Here is a 15,731-nt window from a genome sequence, read left to right on the forward strand (position 1 = left end):
ATCGTTCCCCCAGGGTTTTTTGGGCAGGCGGTTTTGTGGGGTGGAGGTTAGGGGTTTGATATGGTGGTGAAGTGTTGATCGGCCAGTTGTGCTAGTCTAACGCATTAATAATACATTGATCTAAACTTTGTAATGTAGCAATTTAACTGACCAGGCTCTGTTTTGACCCTGCATTGACAATTCATGCTTCTCCTGTCACTGCATTTATTTGTTTGCATGCGCATGTTGTTTATAGCTTCCACTTTCGTTTTTCGTTAATTGGTTTCTCTTGTGGGTGGATGATTAAGATAAAATGGGGAAAAAGGCAGTCTTAAATTTCAATGCCTGCAGAATGAAGCTAACCAAGTCAGTTGTTTTGTAATTTTATATGTAAGAAAACAATTCATGGAATAGACCGGTTAGTATAGATATAGGATGCCCAACATGAGTTGGATGGATAAGTCACTCCTACCTGGAAGGAGCTGCAAAGAAGGCTGTTGCAATCACCATCAGGGGAGATTGTTGAGAAGATCCAAGTAGTCTTTTGACCACAGTTTTTGGAAGAATTTCAAAGCTAACAAGCTGTAAATGTCTAATGAAGAGAGTTTCTTGAGATCATGCCTAGCTCGCAAAAATTAACCTGTAACCGAGAGCGCATATGTTGGAAGGTTCACCACTTGTTGGGATTGCCATTGTGGTAATCTTGGGAGGGGTAGTAGTTTTAGTTTGTCTCTGTCTAATGGAATGCTGGATGCTAAAGGTACTCTCTCTCTCTCTCTCTCTCTCTCTCTCTCTCTCTCATATGTATGCATAGCATATGGCAAACTAAGTGAAAGAGTATTGGGACGTCTCTCTCTCTCTCTCTCTCTCTCTCTCTCTCTCTCTCTCTCTCTCTCATATGTATGCATAGCATATGGCAAACTAAGTGAAAGAGTATTGGGACGTCAATCGTCAAGGAAATGCACAATGGCATGGCAATGGAGGCATTCTTGATCACAGCTTCTGTTGTTTTTCGTTGATCTTGTGCAATCTGCAGTAAGGTCAATGGCCTACATGGATCCATGTTAGTGACTGGTTAAAAGTGGTTTCAAGGATAAAAGAGGTTGCTTTTCTATCGTGTCTGAATATCTAGATTGTAATTTCTGAGTATTCCTTCAATCTCGTTGTCGTTCACTCTTAGAAATGCAGCACCGAGAGGGATGAATGCTACTTGCATTTTTAGTCGTGTGGAGAATTAGGTGCGACTTCTGAAGAGTTGTCCCAGTGCTCCAATATTATTGGGCAGATTGTCTGGCAGTGGCTTCAATAAAGGTATGTGTGTAGCCTTCTTTTACGTACACCCTTGATCTATGCTAGTTTTCGCGACCATTATTTCTTTTAGTCCTGCTGTCTTTGACTATTTTATCAGTACATAGCCCTTGTTTGACTTTGCTGTTAGAAGGTGACCTGAAAGAAGGAATATAGAACATCCATGCATTGTTAAGCCTAACGTAAACCTATTGAAGTCAAGCACAAAGCTTATATATCGAAGAAAGACTTATTACTAGTAATTAGTGTACTTGGTGAAGCGAAACCTTGTATATCCCCTGATAAACGTTAGCCCTATATGCATGCGGGAAATTTACAAATAAAAGGGTTTCAGAAAGAATATTTGGGTATTCCAAATTTTATAGAAGTACTTCAAAAAAAAATTCTTTGAACATTGGGTGGAGGACATTGAGGTTCCTGTGTTTTTATTAAAGCAATAAGCTACTTGCGTTTATCGTATCCATCTCCATTCTCCACTTCCAAGCTGTTGATTCCTCTGTCCTTAGCGAAGAAGAGGCCATCTCGCAAGGCCCAGTGTTGTCTCGCCACACTGCTAGCTTTCCCTACGTCGCTGTGTTAGCCCATGATCCATTGTCGTAGTCTATCAAAAATGATACCTCCTCCCATTTGCAAACCTCTTTGATGCTACCACCGTATTGAGCTGGAAATCCTTCGGGGTTTGGAGGAGTCCACCCAAAAAGTGGACACTGGATTTGGGATTCACATCAGCTATATAATATAGCTATTCCGAAACAAATTTAAGTTCGGCGGTGTATTATTGGTCAAAATTGGTGTTTTTGAAAGTTCCGGTGTGTTTTTGTTGATTCAAATGTGAATGTCCAGAAGATCGCTCCTCCTTCTCTCTACTTTCTCTCTCTAAAAACCAAACCCACAGATTCCAGATTTGGGGGAGGGGGCCGCCGCCACCCTCCCCTCCCTTTCCCCTCCTCCAGTCTCTCTCGACCCTCCGGTGTATCTCTCTCCGGTTTTGTATGGCGAGCGTTGGTGTGTTTCAGGTGACAGCTTCGGATGATCAGACCTCCGGCCGGTGTTCTGTGGGCTTGACTCGACCGGACCCCGCCTTGTCTTCTCAGATCCGGCGGTTAGTGGCCGGCGGTGAGGTAATAATGGTGTGATGGAGTTAGGGTTTTTTTTTTTTTTTTTTTCCTTTTTTTTTTTTCTATTTTTATCGGTTTTTTCGGGTTTCCTGACTAGTCTCCCCAGTCCGAAATAGGTACCGGTCTGTTTTTTTAGATCTTGTGTGGAAGGGATGGTGAGCGAATAATCTGACGCCTATTGAGGATTGTCCGACGATGGTGGGTTGATTATGGTCGTCTTGCTCTGGTGCCTGTTTTCGGGGTTAAGATTGGTTTGATGAAAAGGGTCCCCTGTTTTCTTGCTTATTCAGTGATTAGGTTCCGTTCCCATAGGTTCTTAATCTCTATTACGGTGAACGGCTCTATTGGTCGAATTTCGTATGTCGGCTCTGCTTTGCAATATGTGCTTATTTATCGATGGTAGAGTTTAGGTTCCTATCTGATGTTCATGTTTAGCCTGTATCTTTGTATTTTCGGTGGATTCCTGTATTTGCCCGATGGGCACTTTGTAATGAAATGAAGTTGATTGACTTACAAAAAAAAAAAAAAATTTGTGAATGTCCAGTGTCTTTACAGAAATGATTCGTGCACAGCAAGCTGTGCACAGCAGCCTTTTTCTCCCGTCCCGGGTCGCACAAAGATGATCGGAGCCGCTCATTTTGTTCAAAATATGTCGTTTAAGGTCTCTGTAAAAAATGAGTTTCGTTCGATATCGTTAGAGGCGTTAACAAAACACCCAAAATCAGCCTAAATTCTGAAGTGATTTTGGGTGTTTTGTTAACGCCTCTAACGAAATCGAACGAAGCTCATTTTTTACAGAGACCTTAAACGACATATTTTGAACAAAATGAGCGGCTTCGATCATTTTTGTGCGATCCGGGGCGGGAGAAAAAGGCTGCTGTGCACGTAGCACAGCTCGTGTCTTTATAGGTCAAGTCTATAAAGACACTGGATTTGGGATTCACATCAGCTATATAATATAGCTATTCCGAAACAAATTTAAGTTCGGCGGTGTATTATTGGTCAAAATTGGTCTTTTCAAAAGTCCCAGTGTGTTTTTGTTGATTCAAATGTGAATGTCTTAAGTGGTATCAACTCTTATAGGTCCAGTCTATAAAAGGGCTTTATCCCGGCTTTAAGTGGGCGACCCACTTGTGGAAGGTAAGATTAGTGCCACAAGAATTAATCGAGATGAACGAAAGCTGGTCCGGACACCTTAGATTATCAAATGCCCCTAGTGAAATAAAAAACTGTCCCCTACCGAATCCCAACATTTCTCCCCACGGTTTTGACTTTTGAGTGTACCTACTCATGCAAGCTGAAACGATGGTCGACACAAGGGAGGAGGGCTGATACGGTTCCGAATTCAGTTGGCGAAGGTGCACTCTCAAAACATGGACCCCGCTCCACACAAGCGGGCAACCATCCTTGGGACATATCTGTCTAAAGTGCAGGGTGTCCTTCGTGGCGAAAAGGAGTTGTGGATGGATGTCGAACGGTTTACATAAACGAAGGCTATACAACTTATTGCATGAAAAAATTGTTAGCCTAATGGCCAAGTTTGATTATGTCTTCATGGGTATAACTCACCTGCATTCCCAAGGAAGAAAAATCGATTGTTTTTTTTGCTGATAGAGCACTTGATTCTCTAGAAAATCAATAACTGGATCATTTCAAACGGTTCTAGAAAATTGTGAACCAAAACCTAACCAACATATGCATGGAACCTAATTAGAACCAAACCACAATACTGGTCCGATTTTGGTTCGGTTTCAGTTCTATCCAATTGGCATCCAAACAATTATTCACAAAATATGAACTCATATAATTAATAAAATAGAAAACTAATCTGTTGGAATAGGAAAGGAAGGAGGGAAATAAAAGCTTTCCTAACAAATGAGATTTCATCTCTAAATAAATTAAGTTTAGTAAGGAAAAGATTAACATACCAAATCTAAATACACATTTAATTACACACATATGTATTTCTATATTTATTTTAGTTTTAAACGGTTTGGTTCGATTCTAACCAATGTTATTTAATTATTTGAGAACCAGTAACCGAATAAAAATTAATGGTTCTTCTTTTTTTGAAATCATAACCTGACCGTAGAACTGGACCAAATAAGACGGTTTGTTCCGGATCGGATCAATTTTGCGATTTGGTCGGTTTTCTTGAGCACCCCTCCTTATTGGCTAATATGAATAGCCTATTTAGAACCAAGTTTCGACCGGGACACGTATAACAAGTGAGGTACTTGTGCCAAATCATTTGGTCCAAATAAGAAACTACTCCTGCTAAATGGATGTTGGAAGAGGGTACCCAACCCATGTGCTTGTTGTTTTTGAAGAGAAGTTAATGGAGTAGTAGATTGATTTGGTGTTTGAAGGATCTGGCCTAACTACTTTAGCTCGTTTGGTTACCTTGCTTAAGCAAATAAACGAGACAATAAGAATAGTCGTTTGACATTATTAGCTTGTTAAATAAGGTTCCGTTTTGCTAAGATTTTTATTTTTGAAGTACTTATTTTCGCTGTACGAGACAGGTTATTCTCGCACAATATATATTTATTTTAGTTAGTGGAACACACCCTAAATAAATAAGTTATACTCAACAGCCAACCAAAATCTGCGAGGATAACTAATCGGGCTGTATTTGTATTATTTTCTCCCTCTCTTTTTTTTTTCTTCTGCATGTGGGAAAGATGCTTATTAAAAAATAGTGTGTGAAATGGGGCTATGTAGCAAATACTGACAAATTGATTAAAGTTAGAGGGGCGTGGTAAAGGCGATGTACGGTGCCGTGCACATCACTAAATCCGCTCGGCGATCCAACGGTCCAAATTTCATCTCCATCATCTGAGTTGATCGTTGTTGAGCAGACGATTCGGATGTGCGCAGCATAGTGCTACACAACACCTCCCCTTGGGTTGCCTTTTAGTAATTCTCACGTTTCTTTTATTTGATTGGATTCTCCTTTATTGCTTTTTCACTTTTTTTTTCTTTTCCTTTTTCATTTTGGGTGTATTTATTAATCATTTGTTTTGTAGTCAAAAGTTGAAAAGAACCCAATAAAGACTTTATGAATCAACCACTAATGCATGGATTACTATATGCAAATTATAGAGAAAACGTGCGTTTATTGCTTCATGATGAGCATGAGATGTATACCATGAGGATGTCAAGTTGGTCCAATACAAACCAATGACACCTTGATCAAAAACTGCAGTAAGAGCATGACAATGGATAGAGCATTCAGATAAATTTCACACGATACGGATCTAGCAATGGATAAAAACAGATTAATGTTTTGATGGAAATTAAGAAAACCACATTAATAGCAATAACATAAAAGCATTGTCTCCATCTAACTCTTAAAGAAAACCAAAATTATTATAGATTGAAGGTGAAAGCAAGACAAGTGCTATAACAAAAAGCAGAGCATGAAAAGAAAAAGGAGACTCACATTATTATCACTATTTGTGGCTTCGATGTTCATGAATCCTCGGCCTTACCCAACATCACCTGCATAAAGTTCTCAAGAGATTAATCTCTCATGTCTACACCTTGAAAGTGAAAGGAGATCGCAAATGTTAACTATGTCTTTTGCAAATCAATGGAAAACATACTACAATTCCATCAAAACCCAGAGCAACACAGGGGCCACAACTCTCACGGGTATGCAGTCTAATATTATTAAGAGGAAAAGAGCAACAAAGGAAGTGCATTTTTTTGTTAAACTGGTCAATTATTGAAAGGTATTGCACGCTGAAGTGAATCTATGAATCAAGGGCATTATAACAGGTATGTTATGTCAAGGAGAAAAAGAAATAGGCGCTACATACTATGTGCACTATTTCAATTTAAATGCGGCAAAAATAAAGAATATAAATAAGTCGTAACTCTTTTTCATACATTATCATGATAAATTGTTGTGTCTGTGTCCCCCGCCATGTCTGTATCCCCATTTATTGAGAATGGTTGCGTCCCATATTTGTGTCTGTGTCCCCAGCCGTGTCTGTGACCGTATATGTGCCTATAATGGTGTGGAAAATAGAAAAATGCAAACGCACAGAAACATATTATCAAATAAATTGACTGTGTATTTACAAAAAATCTCATGTACTTATTCAATTATGGAGCTCAGATGTGATTCGGATCGAACATAAGGATTGTATTGAAGGTATTTGCCGGTTGTTTTGAAAGGTTAAATAAAGGGGGCAACCAACCTCACTATTCCACTGGATGTTAGTTTGAAAAATAACCTAGGCACGGTTTCTTTGTTTAAAGACACGTAACAAAGCAGCCAAACCTTCACCAAATAACCAACATTTGAACTATCCAAAATTAACAAATGAAAAGAGCAGGCAAATGGGTAGCATAGAACTCAATAAAGATTCCAAATATTACTCCAATTTTTTCCTTTTTTCAATTATTCATTTTCTTGGTTAGTGATTTTAGTATCCCCTATAAGAAACCAGTTCAAAGGAAAATTAAAGGAACTAACTGGATGCGAGCACGTCAACACAGTCATTGTGACAAACAACTAATAGGATGTAAGCCTAGTAATTCTAGAAACCAAAGAACATGAAGAACTGACAATTTCCTGAAAAAATCTTCACCCCTGTGATTTTAGCACATATTTTGAGGCATACATGTCTACTAAGAACATTCAAAAGTTAAAATAAACAAACCCATATAGCTAAAGATGAAAATTCCAACACTAAGACTAAGTAACAACCGGTATTAATTCAAACAATTCAGAGCAAGTCTAATCAATAGTCTTAATAAGGAAATTAAAAAAAAAGTAATTATATACCTTAGAGACTTTACAGCGAAGACAAAAACTGATTTAGACACAAACCAATGCAAGTTAGCTGTTGGATCAAACTCATCTCAGGCTCAGCCCTTCTAATAAAATGTGTTTGCGGGGGGACCCAAAACTGTGATGACCAAAAAAATGTTGTAACTATACATGTAGCAACTATACATGTATAGGTTGTGACGACCATAAAATGTTATTATGACGATCGAACTTTTTCATTGAAAATGAGGTAAAAGTAACCTTTTCGAAACTGTACCGACCAATCGATAGTTCGAATCCCAAGAGGTGGACCAATTATTAATCCAATCCTCACTCCTCTCGGTTCATACCCAAGCATTTAGGCTTCAAGAGGGCACTCTGATACAGGGGAAAAAAATTAAGAACAACTAATTGACAAATAGGTTGGAGTATCGATCACACGAACGTTTGCACAATTATTTTTTAGACGAAACTCTTTACGAAGCCAAACCTAGTCGTTTTACGTACAAAATTGAGGATGCTTCCGAATATGCATTCTTCATTTAGTGTCATGAGAATCTTGGATCTTCCCTTTGAATTTTGACTTATGATTGTCAATCATTTGTTGTACCCAGGAAAATCTGGAGGATCAAGAAAGGGAAACAACAAAAGGGGAAACAGGCAGGTCCCACTCCACACGGCGAAGCTGAGCTGCTGCTGTTCACAATAAGTCAGAGAGGGTAAGTAGGAGCATTTTGAAAGATTTTTTCCTGAAGAGAAACTTTTGAGCTACTGTAGCATTGTTTGATTGATATACACTAATATCATTCCGAGTGATCGAAGATTCGTATTGGTGCAGAGACGTAGAGACAGGATCAATCAGAAAATGAGAGCTCTGCAGAAGCTGGTGCCAAATGCAAGGTGAGATGCATGCGTCGTTTCTTTTGTTGCTATTGCATTACAACTTTTCTTTTTACTTGCCTAAACTCCACCAGAACGTGGCCACAATTATCTTAAACAAAGAAACAATCAGACGTAACACAAGAGAAACGAGATATATGTGGTTCGACAGTATTCTTACGTTCCCAACAGAAAAGAAGAACAAAATCACTATGCAACAATAAAGATTTTGATGCTTCGCTCCCTCGCACAGCCTCCCTTCCAAATGCTCTTTATGTCACAACGCTCAGGGCCTTGCCGAAAGGAACCTTGTACAATAATTCTGAGAGTACTGTAAAACACAAGACACCTCAAAACGCTAAGGGTAAGCAAATGACAAAAAGCTTTATGGTTTACATTTTGGACCTTAATACCTTATGCATATATTATGTAAACTCCAATTGATATTGATCCATTCAAAATGGTACAAAAAGACAAATAATTACACTTGACACGAGAGATCACAAGATATACATGGTTCGGCAGTGTTTTCATCTCCACAACGTTAAAGAAGAAGAATATAATCGCTAAATGATGATATAAATTTCAAAGCCTAACTGTCTCACACTAGGTCCCATCTAATGCTTTCTCCGTTTACAACACTCAGAGCCTCGGCAATCTCACAGTACAGTAAAACTGTAAAACACGAGATACCTCACAACAGTAAAGATGCGAAAATGATAAAGCACCTGTGGATTTAACTCTTCTCATGTTATTGAATTTGCAGACTGATAAAGCCTCAATGGATGAGGTGATAGAGTACTTAAAGCAACTCCAAGCACAAATTCACCTAATGAGCAGTGCAACAAGAAACAACATGCCCCAAATGATGACGCCGGCAGCTCTGGGGTTGCATCACCAGCAGCAGATTCAGATGTCACTCCTAGCTCGTATGGGCATGGGGATGGGTGTTGGTCTTGGCATGGGAATGGGAATGGGGCCTGCATTTCTTCCCCCTCCTCATCCCTTTGTGGTGCCTCCCATGATTCCAAACCACAATCCGTCACAAGCAACAACAGATGTTGCAGCTGTTAGAAGTTCAGTTCCCTTCAACAATCCATATTGCACTTTCCTAGGACAGGTATGTGATAATATATATATATATATATTGCAGCTAGCTGAAGGGTTAGGGATTCTGCGTCCCCAAGTAAACCTAGAAGTATCTGTGTGCTTGTCCTATTGTCCATCACACCACATGAAATTTTAAAATACACGAGTCGTGGGATACGATCGTACAACCAGAGATGCATTAGACAGGGAGACGAGCACTTCTTGCCATCTTGGGGGTAGATGATCATTGTTAAAGATATCTCTATTCCAAATTTTTGATGTACTTTCAGCTGCACAATACCAAGGCAAGAATAGTGTCAATGTACTTTCAGTTGGGGAAAATTTCAAATTACAACAATATCAAGGCAAGAATTGTGTTGTTGAGAGTACATTAGGAGTGCCGAGTTCTCATGCATAGATCTTCACAAGTAGAAATGGAAGTTATTTCTTTGTTGAAGTTGCTTCTAGGCACACATATGGTAATAAACACTTCAGGTTATAGAAGATGGAGGAATATACATCTCTTCCACAACGCACGATAAGCTGTAAAATTTTGGTGGCAATCTCAACATATGAGAGTCTCGAGACACGATCATGTTGCTACTTGCTAGGGATTCATTAGAATTGAATAATATTCATACATCATTCTCTATAACTAGACATGGAAGCCATTCGTTTTTGATGAATTGTTTCCACTGCAGCCTATTAATATGGACCTCTACAACAAGATGGCAGCAATCTACCAGCAACAAGTCAATCATACCTCACAACAAACAAGCAGCCCTTTTCCATCAACACATGTTCAAGGCGGAAAGGGACACCTTACATGATCAATTGAATGGAAGCAATTAATCTAAATTATGTTGGCTCATTGATCCAAAATGTAAAGAGCTGGGACTATTTTTGTATGTTTAAGCGGTTATTGTTGAGTTTAATTTTGGAATTAAGATACTACATCTCTTTTAGTATGGCTTTATGCATTTTTCATACTAATACAAAAATACGCAAACCTATTCAACTTTTTATCTCAAAAACTTAATTCAGAACTGACAACTAAACAAGGTGGATAATGTTTGATAGGCCATTTATAAGGAACAACTGAAAATCTCCATGAATAGAGCAATTAGTCAGTGTTTATGACTTATTTTTGTTTTTATGTTCAATAAAATTTTGCACTAAACATTCAGAACCCATGTCAAATTCACGTCGTTTCGATTTTTGCACAAAAACAACTTTCAACACCTGAAAACAGAGCACTTCCTAAAAGCATTATGTGTTTGTATCAAACTTTTTCGACACAATTAGCTGAATGATATTTCTGTATGTTTTCGGGGTTTCTGTTTAAATTTCCGAAAATTATATTGAGCACTTCCATTCCTAGTAGGCTCTCCAACAAATGATTGCCTCTTGTGAACCAACAAAACAAAGAAGAATGGAAAAAATACCTTGAATGGGACATTTGGTCCAAAATGGAACAAGGTGTCTGATGACCCTACAATGAACTAAACCATAACATGTATAGGCATTCCTGTTCCTATGTCTCAAATTGAATAGACACACCAAACATCAAAACATCTAAAATCACTCACTGAACAAGACCATAGCTTCATCTAATGCTCCAATTGAAACATTTGAGATTAAAAAAAAAAACTCACAGTTTTGATGGATAGTTGGTATTCAGAAACAATAAGTCTAGGGATAAAGAATTCGACTACAGAATTAGGAACAACATAATATGGATGAACAAATTTTTTACATGATTTGTTGGTGAATCATAAATTCTAACAAATACAAGTATACAAAAACAAATGATCACATGGAGACCATGATGTTTTAAATATACTGGCAAAACAAACAAGTCTTATTATCTGTTGATACTCCAACTAGATTAGACTTAAAATATCCATGCAAGCTCCTAAATAACAACTAATAACCAATTCATGATATGATCACTGACATTCTCAACACATTAATTATGACAGCAACCGGTGCACGTGGAAATCCTGATAAGAACAAGCAAAGTCAGAGATTCAAGTTTGATAGAGACACTTCTCTTATGTGCAGCCAAGCAAGTTTTTGGAGGTCAATTCTCAACCAAAACAATGCCAGTGCAATGGCCAGACCATCTAAAATAGAAGTCGCCTTATCTTTGCATTGCTTAAGGGGACCATGAAAGCCCTTAATATAATAGGCCTTGGCTTCCTTAAGTGTGAAAGCCTACTCTACAGTACACACAGAGTTGTTGAAAACCAAATCACTACCCATACGTGTGAAAACCTCACGGGTGCTATGAACTCTTATGGCCAATTGGGTAACTGTTATCTGCCCTAGCATTGTGACACGAGTTTGAGGTATGAAATCAGACTCTTCACGTAAACTATTCCCCAGTTCATGCTATAAATGGGAGCCTTGTTACTGGATATTAACAAGATTGCTGAGACATATATCGTGTTACATCTCAAAATATAAAAGTTAGTTTGGAAAGACATTGCCAAAAGGGAAATGATGTAAACATCAATTGGTTGAAGAAAATTCTCATGACTAGGGAAAACCAATCCTTTTTCCTGAAGGTTGTACCCTCAAAGTTCTGATTTCTGTTTCTTTTCAAAGGAAATACTGAAAGCCACAATGGAGATTTTGGGTTTAACTGTTTAAGAAATACTCCTAAAACGGATGGTTGTTCCATCTTTTTCTGTTTCTTATTAATTGTTGTGCACAGTAACACAGTTCAAAATTTGTGTTATAGTTGCCATTCCATGGGATTCGACACTACAAACATCAAATGCATGCGTCCACCTGTGGTTGTACGTTGATGTATATATCTTTCTTTCATGCATGGCCCGTGATCAATTCATGGAGAGCTGAATAAGACTACTAGACTAGTTAAGACTCCCTGAAGGATATAGAATGCCTAAAGCATATTATTCCAAACCCAGAAGTGTTTATTCTATCGAGATAGAAAGTTCTTTATACGAAATGAAGCAATCCGGACTCAAGTGGTACAATCGTCTCAATGGATATTTATTGGAAGAGGGTTATCTGAATAATCCAATTTGTCCATGCGTTTTTATTAGAAAATCAAAAATCGGATTTGCCATCATTACGGTTTATGTTGATGATCTAAATTTTGTTGGAACTCCATAAGAGTTTATTAAAATCGTTGTATATTTGAAAAAGGAGTTTGAGATGAAAGATCTTGGCAAAACAAATACCTTGGCCTGCAGATCAAGCACTTGCCAAGATGACATTTTAGTCCATCAGTCAACATATACAGAAAAGTCCTGAAACACTTTAACATGGATGAAGTTTATCTTCTGAGCACTCCTATGGTTGTTTGATTACTTAAAGTGAACAAGGATCCCTTTTGTCCTCAAGAAAAGGGTCAATCGCCACTTGGTCCTGAAGTACCATACATAAGTGGAATCAGTGCTTTTATGTATCTTGCCACTTGCACATTGCCCGATATTGCCTTCTCCGTCAATTGATTAGCTAGGTACTGTTCGTGTCCCACCAAAATGTATTAGAATGGAATTAAGCATATTCTATGCTATCTACAAGGCAAAATGGACATGGACTTACTTTATCCAAACGGCTCAAAGCCAGAGCTAGTTGGATATGCAAATGCTGGTTATTTGTCTGATCCACACAAAGTTCGATCACAAACAGGGTACATCTTTACCTGTGGTGGCACTGCTATATCATGGTGTTTGGTAAAGCAAACATTGATTGCCACATCCTCCAATCATTCTGAGATTCTAGCAATTCATGAAGCAAGCCGGGAATGTATATGGTTAAGGTCCATGATACAACATATCAGAGAGAGAAGTGGATTATCTTCAATCAAAGATAACCGAACAATATTCTATGAAGATAATTCAGCCTGTATCACAAATCAAGGGTGGCTATATCAAGGGTGACAGGACAAAGCACATCTCTCCTTATACACATGAGGTTCAGAAGAATAGAGACATTGATGTCCAACAAATGTGTTCTAATGACAATTTGGTGGACTTGTTTACCAAGGCATTACCAACTGCAACGTTCAAGAAGCTTGTTCATAATATTGGGATACGGCAGCTCAAAGATTTACCATCCACGTTGAGGGGGAGACAATGACCTGAAGTTTATTTGTCGATTGTACTCTTTTTCCTTCATCTAAGGTTTTTTCCCAGTGAGTTTTCCTTGGCAAGGTTTTAATAAGGCAATCTGTGAGCGTTTGCCTCCATTGACTTGAAGTTCATTTGTCGGGTCGATTGTACTCTTTTTCTTTCATCTAAGGTTTTTTCCCACTAAGTTTTTCTTAGCAAGGTTTTAATGAGGCAATCTCCTTACAAGAAATACAAGAATAGTGCACTCTTTTTCTTTCATCAATGGTTTTTTCTACTGGGTTTTCCTTGACAAAGTTTTAACGAGGCATTTTCTTAGTTTGCGATCATCCAACCAAGGGGGAGTGTGTGAAATGGTTGGATGGATGACATCATGGTGATGTCACATGGGTGACCTCATCCAATTCTTAGCCATGAAGAAGCCTTTCGGCTAGGCGGCAGAATGAGGACGTGGGAATCACCTTCTTAATTACACTTAGATTCCTCAAGTTTTTGCTTATTATACATAGTCCCTGGTTCCTCCTCTATAAATAGGACCCTCAGTTCTTTGGTTTAATGTATTCAGAAAATTAGAGAGATACTATTGTAAAAGAGTGAAAGTGAGGTTATGGGAAATACTTCAATAATAGTCTGTTAGTTTATAAGACTAACCTCTCTCTCTTGATAGTTCCTGAAGCAACTATCTTTTCATATATATTGGGTTCTTTTTTTTTTTTGTAACAAGAAAAGCATTAACTACTACTCCTATAAACTCTTGGATGAAAAAGCCGAAAAAAAACCTGTTATAAAAAGGGGTCCTTAAGTGGGCGAGTGCTGCAGTAGTTGATCATCGGGCACAAATCAAAATACATTTAACTTGAAACATCTACAAGAATTAAGATGTTTTTGGCCTTCCGTCCTTTCATCCGATCCGTGGAGAAGGTGGTTTCGCCTTATCTTCATCAAGTGGTTGCGCCTGCGCTAGCACCAGCTGTTCATGAGGCAGTTTCTGCCGCGGAGAAGGCTGTTGCACCTGTTTTCAATCGGGTGATTGCTAAGGTTGCGCCCGTGCTGGCGCCGGCTATTCATGAGGCAGTTTTTGCTGCGGGGAAGGCGGTTGCTCCGGTGGTCGCGGCAGTTGTGCCTGTGCTAGCACCGGCTGTTCCGGTCCTTTATGACGCAGCACAGGTAGTTGCACCAGTTCTTCCGGTGGTTGCCACCGTTGTGCCTGTGCTATCACCTGTTGTTTCGGTGCTTTCCACTGCTGTCCGGGCAGTTTCTGCAGCGGCACAGGTGTCGTTGGTGGCAGGGCAGGCAGCTGCTGCGTTTAATGTCCATTGACTCGCAAGAAGCAGTAGTTTGGTTAATTGATCGAGGAGCACCGAGTACAAGTTGCTTTTCCGGTGCTCCCAGTTTGTTTGGTGTGGTTTTTTTTTTTTTTGTGCTCCCAGTAGTTTGGTTTGTTTGCCTTGAAAAACATGTTTTTGGGTAATGTTTTGTGAACCTGCTTGTGTCCCAACGTATTTATGAAGAATCGAATATTTAATGTTGTTTGTCTAGTCTTATTTATTTGCTTTATTAGTATCTTCAAACTTATAAAATGAGAATATAATGTTTATAAACAATACATAAACGAAGAAATCATTAAAGAGGAAATTTTTAAAAATAGAAAAGAGCAATTTTTTTTTTTTTTGGGTTTGACGGTCAGTGGTCTCTGGGCCCGCCTATGCGTACCTTGACTATTTCCCTCTCTGGTCCATGCCTAAACTTGGATATTCACAAGATGTTGTCTCTTTTACGGACATCTGGGTTTACAGTTCATGCATGTTGCCACTTTATATAGCTACCCTTTGGTTTGAGAAAATAACATTTTGGCTCTTTAATTGCTTTCTGCCTTTCTCCTTGAAGCACTCGTAGCCCGTAGGTCTTGTTCTTCCACTCCATCTGCAGAGCCTTCTTCTGTTTGTTGTATCTTTAGTTAGGAAAATTTCATTTTCCCACTGAAAAATTCTCTCACTATGTTGCCAAAACGGGAGAGGACTCGTTGCCTTCATATGTTGCGAAGTATTAATCACACAATCCAGGTCATATAATTCGAGTGTGGTGCACGAGCGAAGAGCGGTAAGCGTGAGCATGAAAGAGTCGTTGAAACACATTCCAAACTACTACACCAAGCACGAGCGTATACATTTTGATGAATTGTGTGACTAAGATCACAATGCCATCCAAGCCCATAGAAGCCTTGCAAAAAACGTACACCCTAACATAAGTCCTCACTCAAGACTCAAGAGTATAGTTGAGCTCTCACTCACCCAGTGCTCATGCTAGGTTTTATCTCTTATCCCCTACATCTCTGCTCTTGCCCTCGCGCACATTTTCTCGCACCCTTCTATATATAGGCTCCATAAATTCTCATTTATAGGAAGCCCAAAGATTAAGCCTAATTACATGTGGAATCCTATTAGTACACCAATAAAAGGGTGCCTGAGT

At 38.9% G+C, this 15,731-nt stretch overlaps 1 pseudogene; it reads left to right on the forward strand.

Annotated features, from left to right (window-relative positions):
• The first annotated feature begins 637 nt into the window (after positions 1 to 637).
• LOC131299753 (uncharacterized) lies at positions 638 to 11,802 on the forward strand (annotated as a pseudogene).
• The last annotated feature ends 3,929 nt before the right edge of the window (positions 11,803 to 15,731 follow it).

The sequence above is a fragment of the Rhododendron vialii genome, chromosome 9a (assembly GCF_030253575.1).
Source record: "Rhododendron vialii isolate Sample 1 chromosome 9a, ASM3025357v1".
NCBI lineage: Eukaryota > Viridiplantae > Streptophyta > Magnoliopsida > Ericales > Ericaceae > Rhododendron > Rhododendron vialii.